Below are 13606 nucleotides of genomic sequence, written 5' to 3'. Positions count from 1 at the left end.
AAAGATCCGTTTTCCGGCCTTCCTAGTGAAGATGCCTCGACCCATCTAAATAGCTTCGTTGTTTGTGTGATATGCAAAAGAAGAAAGATGTGGACAATGATATTGTTAAATTGAAGCTATTTCCTTTTTCGCTTAGAGATCGTGCTAAAGCTTGGTTTTCGTCTTTGCCTAAAAATAGTATTGATTCGTGGAATAAGTGCAAAGATGCTTTTATCTCTAAGTATTTTCCTCCCGCTAAGATCATCTCTCTTAGAAACGATATTATGAATTTTAAGCAACTTGATCATGAACATGTTGCACAATCTTGGGAGAGGATGAAATTAATGATACGCAATTGCCCTAATCATGGTTTGAATTTGTGGATGATTATACAAAATTTTTATGCAGGATTGAATTTTGCTTCTAGAAATCTTTTAGATTCGGCCGCGGGAGGCACTTTTATGGAAATCACTTTAGGAGAAGCTACTAAACTCCTAGATAATATTATGGTTAATTATTCTCAATGGCACACTGAAAGATCTACTAATAAGAAAGTGCATGCAACAGAAGAAATTAATGTTTTGAGTGGAAAGATGGATGAACTTATGAAATTATTTGCTAATAAAAGTGTTTCTTCTGATCCTAATGATATGCCTTTGTCTACTTTTATTGAGAATAGTAATGAATCTTTGGATGTGAATTTTGTTGGTAGGAACAACTTTGGTAACAACGCGTATAGAGGAAATTTTAATCCTAGGCCTTATCCTAGTAATCCCTAATAATTATGGTAATTCATACAACAATTCTTATGGAAATTATAATAAGATTTCCTCTGATTTTGAATCTAATATTAAAGAATTTATAACTTCGCAAAAGAACTTCAATGCTTTGATTGAAGAAAAATTGCTTAAGATTCATGAGTTGGCTAGGAACATTGATAGAATTTCTCTTGATGTTGATTCTTTGAAACTTAGATCTATTCCACCTAAGCATGATATCAATGAGTCTTTCAAAGCCATTAGAATTTCCATTGATGAGTGCAAAGAAAGAACCGCTAGAATGCGTGCTAAGAAAGATTCCTTTATAAAAGCGTGTTCTTCTAGTTACCATGATAATAAAGATGAAGATGTAAAAGTCATTGATGTGTCCCCTATTAAATCTTTGTTTTGCAATATGAATCTTGATAATGATGGGACTAAATATGATCCACCTTTAACTAGAAGGCGTTCCAAAAATTCGGAGTTTCTAGATCTTGAGGCTAAATTTGATAAAAGTGGGATTGAAGAGATCAAAACTCTAGATGTTAATGAACCTACTATTTTGGATTTCAAGGAATTTAATTATAATAGTTGCTCTTTGATAGATTGTATTTCCTTGTTGCAATCCGTGCTAAATTCTCCTCATGCTTATAGCCAAAATAAAGCTTTTACCAAACATATCATTGATGCTTTGATGCAATCTTATGAAGAAAAACTTGAGTTGGAAGTTTCTATCCCTACAAAACTTTATGATGAGTGGAAACCAACTATTAAAATTAAAATTAAATATCATGAATGCTATGCTTTGTGTGATTTGGGTGCTAGTGTTTCCACGATTCCAAAGACTTAGTGTGATTTGTTAGGTTTCCGTGATTTTGATGATTGCTCTCTAAAATTGCACCTTGCGGATTCCACTATTAAGAAACCTATGGGAAGAATTAATGATGTTCTTATTTTTGCAAATAGGAATTATGTTCCCGTAGATTTTATCGTTCTTGATATAGATTGCAATCCTTCATGTCCTATTATTCTTGCTAGACATTTCCTTAGAATGATTGGTGCAATTATTGATATGAAGGAAGGAAACATTAGATTCCAATTTCTGTTAAGGAAAGGAATGGAACACTTTCCTAGAAAGAAAATTAAATTACCTTATGAATCTATTATAAGAGCCAGTTATGGATTGCCTACCAAAGATGGCAATACCTAGATCTATCCTTGCTTTTTATGCCTAGCTAGGGGCGTTAAACGATAGCGCTTGTTGGGAGGAAACCCAATTTTATTTTTATTCCTTGATTTTTTCTACTGTTTGGTAATAAATAATTTATCTAGCCTCTGTTTTGGTTGTGTTTTTTGTGTCTAATTAGTGTTTGTGCCAAGTAGAACCGTTGGGAAGACTTGGGAAAAGTCTTGTTAATCTTGCTGTAAAAACAGAAACTTTAGCGCTCACGAGAACTGTTGCCATTTTTAGTTGCAAACTGATATTTTGTTAATTATTTTTGCAGATGATTAATAGATACATTCTAACTTCCAGAAATTTATTTTAGAATTTTTGGGGTTCCAGATCTTGCGCTAGCTACAGATTACTACAGACTGTTCTGTTTTTGACAGATTCTGTTTTTTGTGTGTTGTTGGCTTATTTTGATGAATCTATGGCTAGTAAAATAGTTTATAAACCATATAGAAGTTGGAATAAATTAGGTTTAACACCAATATAAATAAAGAATGAGTTCATTACAGTACCTTGAAGTGGTCTTTTGTTTTCTTTCGCTAACAGAGCTCACGAGATTTTCTACTTTGAGGTTTGTGTTGTGAAGTTTTCATGTTTTGGGTAAAGATTTGATAGATTATGGAACAAGGAGTGGCAAGAGACTAAGCTTGGGGATGCCCATGGCACCCACAAGATAATATAAGGACACCTAAAAGCCAAAGCTTGGGGATGCCCCGGAAGGCATCCCCTCTTTCGTCTACTTCTATCGGTAACTTTACTTGGAGCTATATTTTTATTCACCACATAATATGTGTTTTGCTTGGAGTGTCTTGCATGATTTGAGTCTTTATTTGTTAGTTTACCACAATAATATTTTCTGTACACACCTTTTGAGAGAGACACACATTATTCGGAAATTATTAGTATACTCTATGTGCTTCACTTATATCTTTTGAGTTATATAGTTTTGCTCTAGTACTTCACTTATATCTTTTAGATCACGGTGGTGGATTTGTTTTATAGAAACTATTGATCTCTCATGCTTCACTTAGATTATTTTGATAGTCTTAAATAGCATGGTAATTTGCCTAAATAATCCTTATATGCTAGGTATACAAGATTAATAATAAAATTCTCTTATGAGTGTGTTGAATACTAAGAGAAGTTTGATGTTTGATAATTGTTTTGAGATATGGAGATGGTGCTATTAGAGTCATGCTAGTTGAGTAGTTTTGAATTTGAGAAATACTTGTGTTAAAGTTTGTGATTCCCGTAGCATGCACGTATGGTGAGCCGTTATGTGATGAAGTCGGAGCATGATTTATTTATTGATTGTCTTCCTTATGAGTGGCGGTCGGGGACGAGCGATGGTCTTTTCCTACCAATCTATCCCCCTAGGAGCATGCGCGTAATACTTTCTTTGATAACTTGTAGATTTTTGCAATAAGTATATGAGGTTCTTTATGACTAATGTTGAGTCCATGGATTATACGCACTCTCACCCTTCCATCATTGCTAGCCTCTCTAATACCGCACACCTTTCGTCGGTATCATACACCCACCATATACCTTCCAAAACAGCCACCATACCTACCTATCATGGCATTTCCATAGCCATTCCAAGATATATTGCCATGCAACTTTCCACCGTTCCGTTTATTATGACACGCTCCATCATTGTCATATTGCTTTGCATGATCATGTAGTTGACATTGTATTTGTGGCAAAGCCACCGTTCATAATTCTTTCATACATGTCACTCATGAGTCATTGCATATCCCGGTACACCACTGGAGGCATTCATATAGAGTCATATCTTGTTCTAAGTATTGAGTTGTAATTCTTGAGTTGTAAGAAAATAAAAGTGTGATGATCATCATTATTAGAGCATTGTCCCAAGTGAGGAAAGGATGATGGAGACTATGATTCCCCCACAAGTCGGGATGAGACTCCGGACGAAAAAGGCCATAAAAAAGAGAGAAAAGGCCCAAATAAAAAAATGAGAGAAAAAGAGAGAAGGGACAATGCTACTATCCTTTTACCACACTTGTGCTTGAAAGTAGCACCATGATCTTCATGATAGAGAGTCTCCTATGTTGTCACTTTCATATACTAGTTGGAATTTTTCATTATAGAACTTGGCTTGTATATTCCAATGACGGGCTTCCTCAAAATGCCCTAGGTCTTCGTGAGCAAGCAAGTTGGCTGCACACCCACTTAGTTTCTTTTTGAGCTTTCATATACTTATAGCTCTAGTGCATCCGTTGCATGGCAATCCCTACTCACTCACGTTCATATCTATTGATGGGCATCTCCATAGCCCGTTGATATGTCTAGTTGATGTGAGACTATATTCTCCCTTTTTGTCTTCTCCACAACCAACATTCTATTCCACCTAAAGTGCTATGTCCATGGCTCGCGCTCATGTATTGCGCGAAGATTGAAAAAGTTTTGAGAATGTCAAAAGTATGAAACAATTGCTTGGCTTGTCATCGGGGTTGTGCATGATTTAAATACTTTGTGTGGTGAAGATAGAGCATAGCCAGACTATATGATTTTGTAGGGATAACTTTCTTTGGCCATGTTATTTTGAGAAGACATAATTGCTTAGTTGGTATGCTTGAAGTATTATTATTTCTATGTCAATATTGAACTTTTGTCTTGAATCTTCCGGATCTGAATATTTCATACCACAATCAAGAAGAATTACATTGAAAATATGCCAAGTAGCATTCCACATCAAAAATTCTGTTTTTATCATTTACCTACTTGAGGACGAGCAGGAATTAAGCTTGGGGATGCTTGATACGTCTCCAACGTATCTATAATTTTTGATTGCTCCATGCTATATTATCTATTGTTTTGGACATTATTGGGCTTTATTTTACACTTTTATATTATTTTGGAACTAACCTATTAACCGGAGGCCCAACCCAGCATTGCTGTTTTTTCGTGTATTTTAGGGTTTCGAAGAAAAGGAATATCAAACGGAGTCCAAACGGAATAAAACCTTCGGGAACGTGATTTTTGGAACGAACAAGACCCAGGAGACTTGGACCCTACGTCAAGCAACCAACAGGGAGGCCACAAGGTAGGGGGGCGCGCCTACCCGCCCCCCCAAGCGCGCCCTCCACCCTCATGGCCCCCCTGTTGCTCCACCGACGTACTTTTTCCTCCTATATATACCTACGTACCCCCAAACGATCAGATACGGAGGCAAAACCCTAATTCCACTACCGTAACTTTCTGTATCCATGAGATCCCATCTTGGGGCCTATTCCGGAGCTCCGCCGGAGGGGGCATCGATCAGGGAGGGCTTCTACATCAACAACCTAGCCTCTCCGATGAAGTGTGAGTAGTTTACCTCAGACCTACGGGTCCATAGTTATTAGCTAGATGGATTCTTCTCTCTTTTTGGATCTCAATACAAAGTTCTCCCCCTCTCTTGTGGAGATCTATTCGATGTAATCTTCTTTTGCGGTGTGTTTGTTGAGGCCGATGAATTGTGGGTTTATGATCAAGTTTATCTATGAACAATATTTGAATCTTCTTTGAATTCTTTTATGTATGATTGGTTATCTTTGCAAATCTCTTCAAATTATCAGTTTGGTTTGGCCTACTAGATTGATATTTCTTGCAATGGGAGAAGTGCTTAGCTTTGGGTTCAATCTTGCGGTTTCCTTTCCCAGTGACAGTAGGGGCATCAAGGCACGTATTGTATTGTTGCCATCGAGGATAACAAGATGGGGGTTTTTATCATATTGCATGAATTTATCCCTCTACATCATGTCATATTGCTTAAAGCGTTACTATGTTCTCTTGAACTTAATACTCTACATGCAGGCAGGAGTCGGTCTACTTGTCTCGGGCGTGATGCCTATATACATGATCATACCTAGATATTCTCATAACTATGCTCAATTCTGTCAATTGCTCAACAGTAATTCGTTCACCCACCGTAAAATACTTATGCTCTCGAGACAAGCCACTAGTGAAACCTATGCCCCCCGGGTCTATCTTCATCATGTTAATCTTCCAATACTTAGTTATTTCATTGCTTTTATTTTACTTTGCATCTTTATCATAAAAATACCAAAAATATTATCTTATCATATCTATTAGATCTCACTCTCGTAAGTGACCGTGTAGGGATTGACAACCCCTTATTGCGTTGGTTGCGAGGATTTATTTGTTTTGTGTAGGTGCGAGGGACTCGCGCATAGCCTCCTACTGGATTGATACCTTGGTTCTCAAAAACTGAGGGAAATACTTACGCTACTTTGCTGCACCACCCATTCCTCTTCAAGGGAAAGCCAACACAAGTGCTCAAGAGGTAGCTAGAGGTCGCGGTTTTAGTAGGTAGGCACAAAGCGCGCTCTCATGACATCCTTCATTTGTGCCCAAGTAGTGATGGGTGGTTCACCTCTTGCCTCTCGGCGCAAGATAACTTGTTCCCACCAAATGAGGACATAGTCTTGGAACTCAATGGATGCCATCACGATCTTCTTCTCTTCGTCATAGTTGTGCAAATGGAAGATTTTGTCAACCTTCAATGCCCATGAAAGATACTCTTTGGGATTGTTCCTTCCATTGAACTTGGGCATGGTGAATTTGAGGTTGTCGTAGCATTGCTCTTCATTGTGTTGGGGTCGAGGATGATGACGCCCATTTTGTTGATGATTGTCAAACTAGTTGTGCTCTTGGCGAGGAGGGTTGTCAACCTCATGTTTCTCTTGTCGTGGAGGATTCCCATTGTCTTCACGCTCTTGGTGAACTTGTGGAGGAACTTGTCGAGCTTGACGTTGCACGCGAGCTTGATGTCGTCATTCGTGATCTTCTTCGCGAAGTGCTTCTTCATGTTCACGAGCTTGTTGGCCTCGGTTGGCTACGGCTCGACTTGAATCTTGGAGGGCTTGTTGTGCCTCAAGTGCTTGAGCATCTCGCAATTGTTGCGCTTGACGTTGTGCCTCGACATCTTGTGCTTCTTAGTGTAGACGCGCTCGCTCTTCCTCTTCATGTTGGCGTTGTCGTTGCCGTTCGCGTGCTAGAGCGAAAGCCTCTTGGGTTTGACATTGTCAGTGCTCTTGAGAGTCGGTGTCACGTAGAGGATTGAGGCTTGCTTGACGATCGTTGCACGTGGCACATCAAAGAGTGTTCGATGTCGGTGTACTTGAGCTGGAGAGGGTGAAGTCGGAGTGTCGACTTGAGCGGGTCCGTCTTGATGAGGACGAAGTGGAAGAAGAGCCGTTGAGCAACAAAGCGCGAATCTCGTCCATTCTTGCGTCATTCTCTTTCTAGTGGTCATCGACCTTGTGGTCGAAGTAGTCCCTTGTACGTTGCTCGGAGAGTCGCAAGTCGGCGGTGAGGATGTCGATGCGTTCACTCATTGCTTTTTGCTCTTGATGCAAAGCACGTTGTGCACCAAAGAGGTGACTCTTGGTGACGTAGGAGTTCGTGTTGTCGTCGTGCTCAATGAAGAGTGGGTTGGTAGAAGTACTTGGCCTATCCATCATTCCAAGAGAAAAATGTGAGTGGTAGAAAGAGAAGAACGTATACCAAATGTACCTTGACCGAAGTTGAAGGTGGATCAATGATCACTCCAATGTGGACAAGGAAATAGCACAATTGGTACCAATTCTTGTCGGTTTCTCACACCTACACAAGTAAAAGCTTATGGTGGAGCTTGGTTAGGATGGTGGCACAAAATTTGATGCAATTGTAAGTGAGCTTCAATAATGTTGGAAAAGATTTGCAAGTTTGCAATGCAACAAGTAGACCAAGCAGTGTAAGGTACACGGAAACACATACGCAAAAAGATAAGTGGGGTCGTGCAACCAAGGGTGAGCCAAAATGTGGAATCCACAAAAATGCTCTTGTTGCACAACACTAGAGAGACGCTAGCACGATTGCACAATAGGCGGATACAAAGACTTGAGCACAACCTACTTAGCAAAAATGCGACGACTTCTATCCCAAGTATGCTCTATGTATGGTGTTTCGATGCTATGATCCAAGATGATCTAGTATGACAATCTTAATGTTGTATGATGCTATGGTTGTTGCTTAAAAGCTCTTTTCTTATCTTTCCTTTTTTCTTAAAAGCTTGTTTGGCTCTTTGTTATTTGAGCTCTTTTCTCATGCAATGCTTCACGAACCAAGATAGTAATTGTGTATGCAATGACAACCTTGTCACACAAGAGATGATACCAAGATATGCAACAATGATGTATGTATGCTATGGGAAGTATGATCACTGTGCACAAGTCTCATTGTCGGCAATACTCAACGGCTAGTCTCGATGGGTAAGTGACGCAAAGGACTAAGGCTATGATGTCTATTAAAGTAATGTCAAGAATGATATGTCCAATACCAAGGTGAGGTTACTGTTCTTGCATACGGTATGGTGTCAAAATGGTGGCACGAATACCAAGATGTAGTCGAGGTGGTCATTGTTGATGACGCGTCCGTGGCAAAGATAAGCGGCGGTGATGTTGATGTCTAACCGTACCTAAATAGACGAAACACAAGTAGGAAACAGAACCACAACTAAAATTGTCAAAACGAAATTGGACCAAAATTGTCGGAGTTGGAAGTGGTAAGCGATTGTGGGGCTATGCGGAGGTGGTGGTGGTATGCGGAAGTATATGTGGGCACTGGAACAAAATTTGGTGAAATATGGACGGAAAATGGGTGGTGGAGAGGAAGTGATGCTGCCAGAGGCCGGATGTCTGGGCTTTATGGCCGGATGTCCGGGGTATCGAGCCGGATGTCCAGGCTCTAGATCCAGGGACGAACGTGATGAACACCGCAAGGAGAGGTCAAATCCGGGAAAAATTCGGAGGAATTTGCGGATGGAAATTGGGGAAAAGTGGATGGAAGGCTAGATCTACCCGCAACACACGAAATCCACAGATCAAATCCAACAAAACTTCATCACACCAACAAATCACAAAAAAATTGGGGGCTATTTTTGTGGGGAATTTCCGAAATAGGGACAAAAATCAACAAAAACTAGGCTAGAAACACAACGGGGAGGCTCCGAAATTGTGATCAACGTGGCTCTAGATACCAAGATGATGTAGGGTAGAACCCTAATCGCTCGATCTTTCACGAAAGGAGCGGATCCCACGATGAACACGAAGAACACGAGGAGGGAAACACGGGGGAAACACGAGAAAAACACTAAACCAACAAGAAATAGTCACACATGTGCTAGATCCTCGAATACATAAGAGATCACATGGTACACAGTCAACTAGGGACGATACAAAAGGTAGCCGGTCTTCTCCGTGAGGAGGTCTTGAATCCACGGGGGGGGGGGGGATCTTCCTTTAGCAGGGTCTTGAATCCAAAGGGATCTTCTCCGAAGAGGGGCCACGGTCTCTCTCGTGGAGTAGATCCGATGTGGATGAGCAATGCTCTATCTCTAAATATGAGCTAAACTAATGCTAACCCTAGAAAGAGGGACGAGGTGGAGTATATATAGTCTAGGGGGTTGAAGGGGTACATGGGCCTCGGCCCTTCACTGTCCACAGACAGGGGAGGCCGGGCGTCGGGCCGGATGTCCGGATTGGAGCGGCTGGCTTCGTTGCTCTCGGGTTCGGAGGGGTCCGAATTTCCGGGCTGGAGGCCAGATATCCGGGAGATCGGGAAGGGCCGGATGTCTGGGCTGGCGGGGCCAGATGTCCGGGGCCTGTAGATGCTTGGCGTCTATGCAGCTTGTGGTGGACGACGCTCCAGGGGCTGGACGTCCGGGGTCGTGGCCGGATGTCCGGGTCCTGGGAGGTGTTCTTGACTCCTTCCGTGGGTTCTCTTCATCCATGGACTTGGGGACTTGTTCACCTTCACGTGCATCTTTGGAAGGGTCCTCTTGGTACCTAATCATGCACAACGTCTAGTACTTAGGTAGTAGCCATGTCGCGAGAGGATCATATGTAATATCACTAAGGAGAGAAGTCACCTCGGTCTCGAGAGATCTAGCTCTAGCTCGAGTCATGGGTCCTCTTGGCACTTCGTGAGACGATGGTAGGTCTATGGGGATGACCGTAGGATGCTCCACATCAATTTATAATGTTATGGCTTGATCTGAGGCACTATGGTTAAGTTGGAACTAAGCTCTGAAGTTTGCTGTAGCAAACTTGGCTGCGTACTGGTGATCAACAGAGACCTGATTGGGTCAAATAGTGTTGTCTAGGGTGATTAGCTTAGGAAGTACTATGTTCTTGGAAGTTTTGAGGTGAAGTGGACCAAGGCTTAATATAGTTGCTTTGCAACTGACCAAAATGGTCCGGAATCAAGATCATGATGGTTCACTCACATGGAGTAACCACTTGAGCTAAAATTTGGTATATCATGATGATTTGGGCAGGTGACGATGCTGTAAAAATTTCATACCAAATGGACTTGCCAAAATGGTACTTGTTTCACAAACATCCTCACCGACCAGAAACTTGCAAAAATTCTAGAGAAATATTGGTTTGATCTATTGATCCCAAATTTGGTGGAGAGATGTTATTTGGGTAGGAGCACAATCTGGTAATTTCTCAGAATTAATGAAGCAATATAAAATATACTTGCTTCACACCATGAGAATATTAACATAATCAAAGAGTTGGTCCTGTGCTCACATAGGTGATTGGATGGGGCTGAAATTTGGAGGAGTGTGATAATATGAGCACATGAAGAGCCGTGAAAAATTTCAACTCATTTGGATAACACTAGCTAGTACTTCCTTCACAATGCCTTCTGTCTGGCAGAAACTTTGAAAAATTTCCGAGGAAGATTGGCTAGGCAAATAAAGTTGAATTTTTGCATGAGTCAATGATTTGGATGAAATAGCATGCCCAAAAAGTTTGGGAGCCAACAAGGAAATATTGGTGGCCCTTCCTTCACAAAAGCCATACTGGACAGAAATGAAGAATAATTATTGGGGAATTATTCTTGGGCTAGGACAGGAAAGTTTGGGCATATTTGAGCAACGTATGACCCAAAGAAATTATGAGAATTAATTGGGATTTTTTTGGAGTGATAGAAATAGGTTTCTTGACAACCTCAGGTAGACAGGGTTATTCCTTTAATAGAAAAAGGAATATTTCTAGGAAAAGAATTTTAGGGTTGGGCTAGAATGGAAATAACATGGTCTAGGGCTAGATTTGAGGATGATGAGTCACTTGGGAGAAGAAGAAATGATGATCTCCCAGGTGACAAGGCCATAGAACCACTCCAAAAAGAAAAACATAGCAAAAACCAATAAATCAAAAAGAAAAAGAAAAGGGCTAAAAACCAGGCTGTTACAAACCTCCCCCCTTAAAGACATCTCGTCCTCGAGATTTGGTTGCTCAGGGAACAATTATGACTTGAGGACACCGGCTCCAACTCGGGTATCCTTTTCCTTTATTTTTGTTCCCCTAATTTTCTCATGATTTGATTACCTTTGCTCAAGGGTGGTTTGCTTCACCTTTCCCCAAATTCTGACGGGTTTTTGCTCACATACCAAATCCTTTTGCTGACATTGATTCTCTCATATCTGCGGTGATACCCAATGGATCTGAGCATAAATTTTCCTTTGGTCATGCAAACCTTTTACTTTTGCCATGGGGTTTGCTCAAACAAATGCATGTCCTCTGGGTTCCAATAAATGCTGAGAATCATGGCCATTCTCCTGACAGAAGCTGACTGCTCACAGGTGGTACGGATTTATCTTGATTTATTTCATTGGCTCTAGCATGAGATATGTACCAAAGATTCGACTGGCTTTTGTCGTGAGCAATATAACAGGGTATGGATTTATAGCTATGCCACACCTCAAATCTTAACATCTTGGAGCTGTCCTGACGGGAGTGCTGGCGGGAAAAATACTTTTCATGACCTGTTGTCCATGCACTTGGTTCCACCAGTGGATATACCTGGTCTACACTGATTGTTTGATTTTTTATTTACCCTAGTTTTCGGTATACCCAGATGTGGTAATAGGCTGTGAGATGCTTTAATACTGCCACTGAAGTCAAACTGCTGAGGTTGTACCTGAATCTTGAATTTGACAGAACAGACTTGGGTATTCCGCACTAACCATTTTAAGAGGGTCTACGAAATATGCGGTCCTTGTAGAACAAAGTAATCCTCTGAGGGTATGCCTTTGTGGCTCCATATGTAATCATGGCATTCAACTGACTTGGGTACCCCGACCCTGATGGTCGCGCAAAAATCATCATACCGCTGCTGTCAGTCTCATCCTTTTGACAGTCATGATTTTCTTTGTCAGGATACCTTATTGAAATAACTTGGCCACACATGTCCTTGATTCTTCGTATGACCATGACTGTGCCTAGTGCAATATTTTTGGCATAATTCCTTGGGCTTATTTTCTGACCTGGGTCCGCACATATATGACATATACTCAGAGCATGTAGATGTATAGAGCTCGTTGTGGTTGCCAATCATGCAAGAGAGTGACAAGAGTTCATGATATCACCTTGTTGGTGCGAAAATATTGGCCTTGGCGACCACTGTCAAGACTGTTGGTTCTGAGTTGTCATCTCGAGATCTTGTCGATCCTTTTATTACATGAGATGTATCTCTGCTTATCTTCATGTGCCTGAGTCATGAGCTCGTTGAATCCTTACCTTCCTTAGGTATATCTGCTTGATAATTTCCGTATCTCGTAGGAGTGACTGATCTAACCGGGGATGCATGCTCATCATATATATACGAAGAATATGCAACCGAACACTCGATTTTTGCGTCAGACATTTGTCTTGGCGGAATGATACTTCTGACAAAATCATTGGGAATCTGACCCTTGAATCGCAGTGTCATATACTGCCTACTTACGGTGTCATATCTTGTAGAAATACTGAATACAACATGCAGTGTCGTACTGAAGAAGGCAAGGTGTCGTGGGTTGAAAACTACCCGAGTCACTTGCATGTACGGGGATACATTCTCACCATATATGTGGGAAGATATGTAGCCGAACACTTGATTTTTGAAGCAGACATATGCCTTGACTGACTTGTACTTCTAGCAAAATTATTGTGAATCTGGTTCTTGAGCTGTACTGCCATATACTGCCAATTCACCGTATAATCTCTGAGGACGGTGCAATAGTGTAGTACTGATGTGGGCTGAGTGGCTTACGAGAGAAGCCATCCGAGTAGCTTGTGGAGGAAGACTCGTTAGCCTCTGCTCGAAGCTTTTGCCTTGGGTAGCGTGCTGGAGAAGCTTGGGTTCCGTATCTAAGAAGCTTATCCTCTGATTGCTTACTAAGAAAGATTCATTTCCGTCTGTCAGAAGCTTTTACCGAGGTATCTTGCTGTGGAAGACTGGGTATCTCAGACCGGAATTTGTACATATTTTGTACTGAGAAAAATTGAGGATCCTTGCATCATAAGCTTCTTCCGATGGTGTGTGGAGGAAGACTGAGTTTCTCATATCCAAAGCTTCACACTTGTGATATGCAGACTGAACACCATACTCATACCCATAATATCCTGTGGCTGATTACTTGCATGAGAAATTTGTTTGACTGTCTCCCTTGATCATAGCACATTCTGGCTTTCTTTCGTAAGATAACATATTTGAAGCATCATTTATTGCTGAGCCAGACCTTTGTACCTGATCCATACCTTTGACTGAAAATATAACGTTGATCTTGTACCCG

This window comes from Triticum urartu, chromosome 5 (genome assembly GCF_003073215.2).
Source record: "Triticum urartu cultivar G1812 chromosome 5, Tu2.1, whole genome shotgun sequence".
NCBI classification, from domain to species: domain Eukaryota; kingdom Viridiplantae; phylum Streptophyta; class Magnoliopsida; order Poales; family Poaceae; genus Triticum; species Triticum urartu.
Note: the sequence above shows the minus strand (reverse complement) of the source record.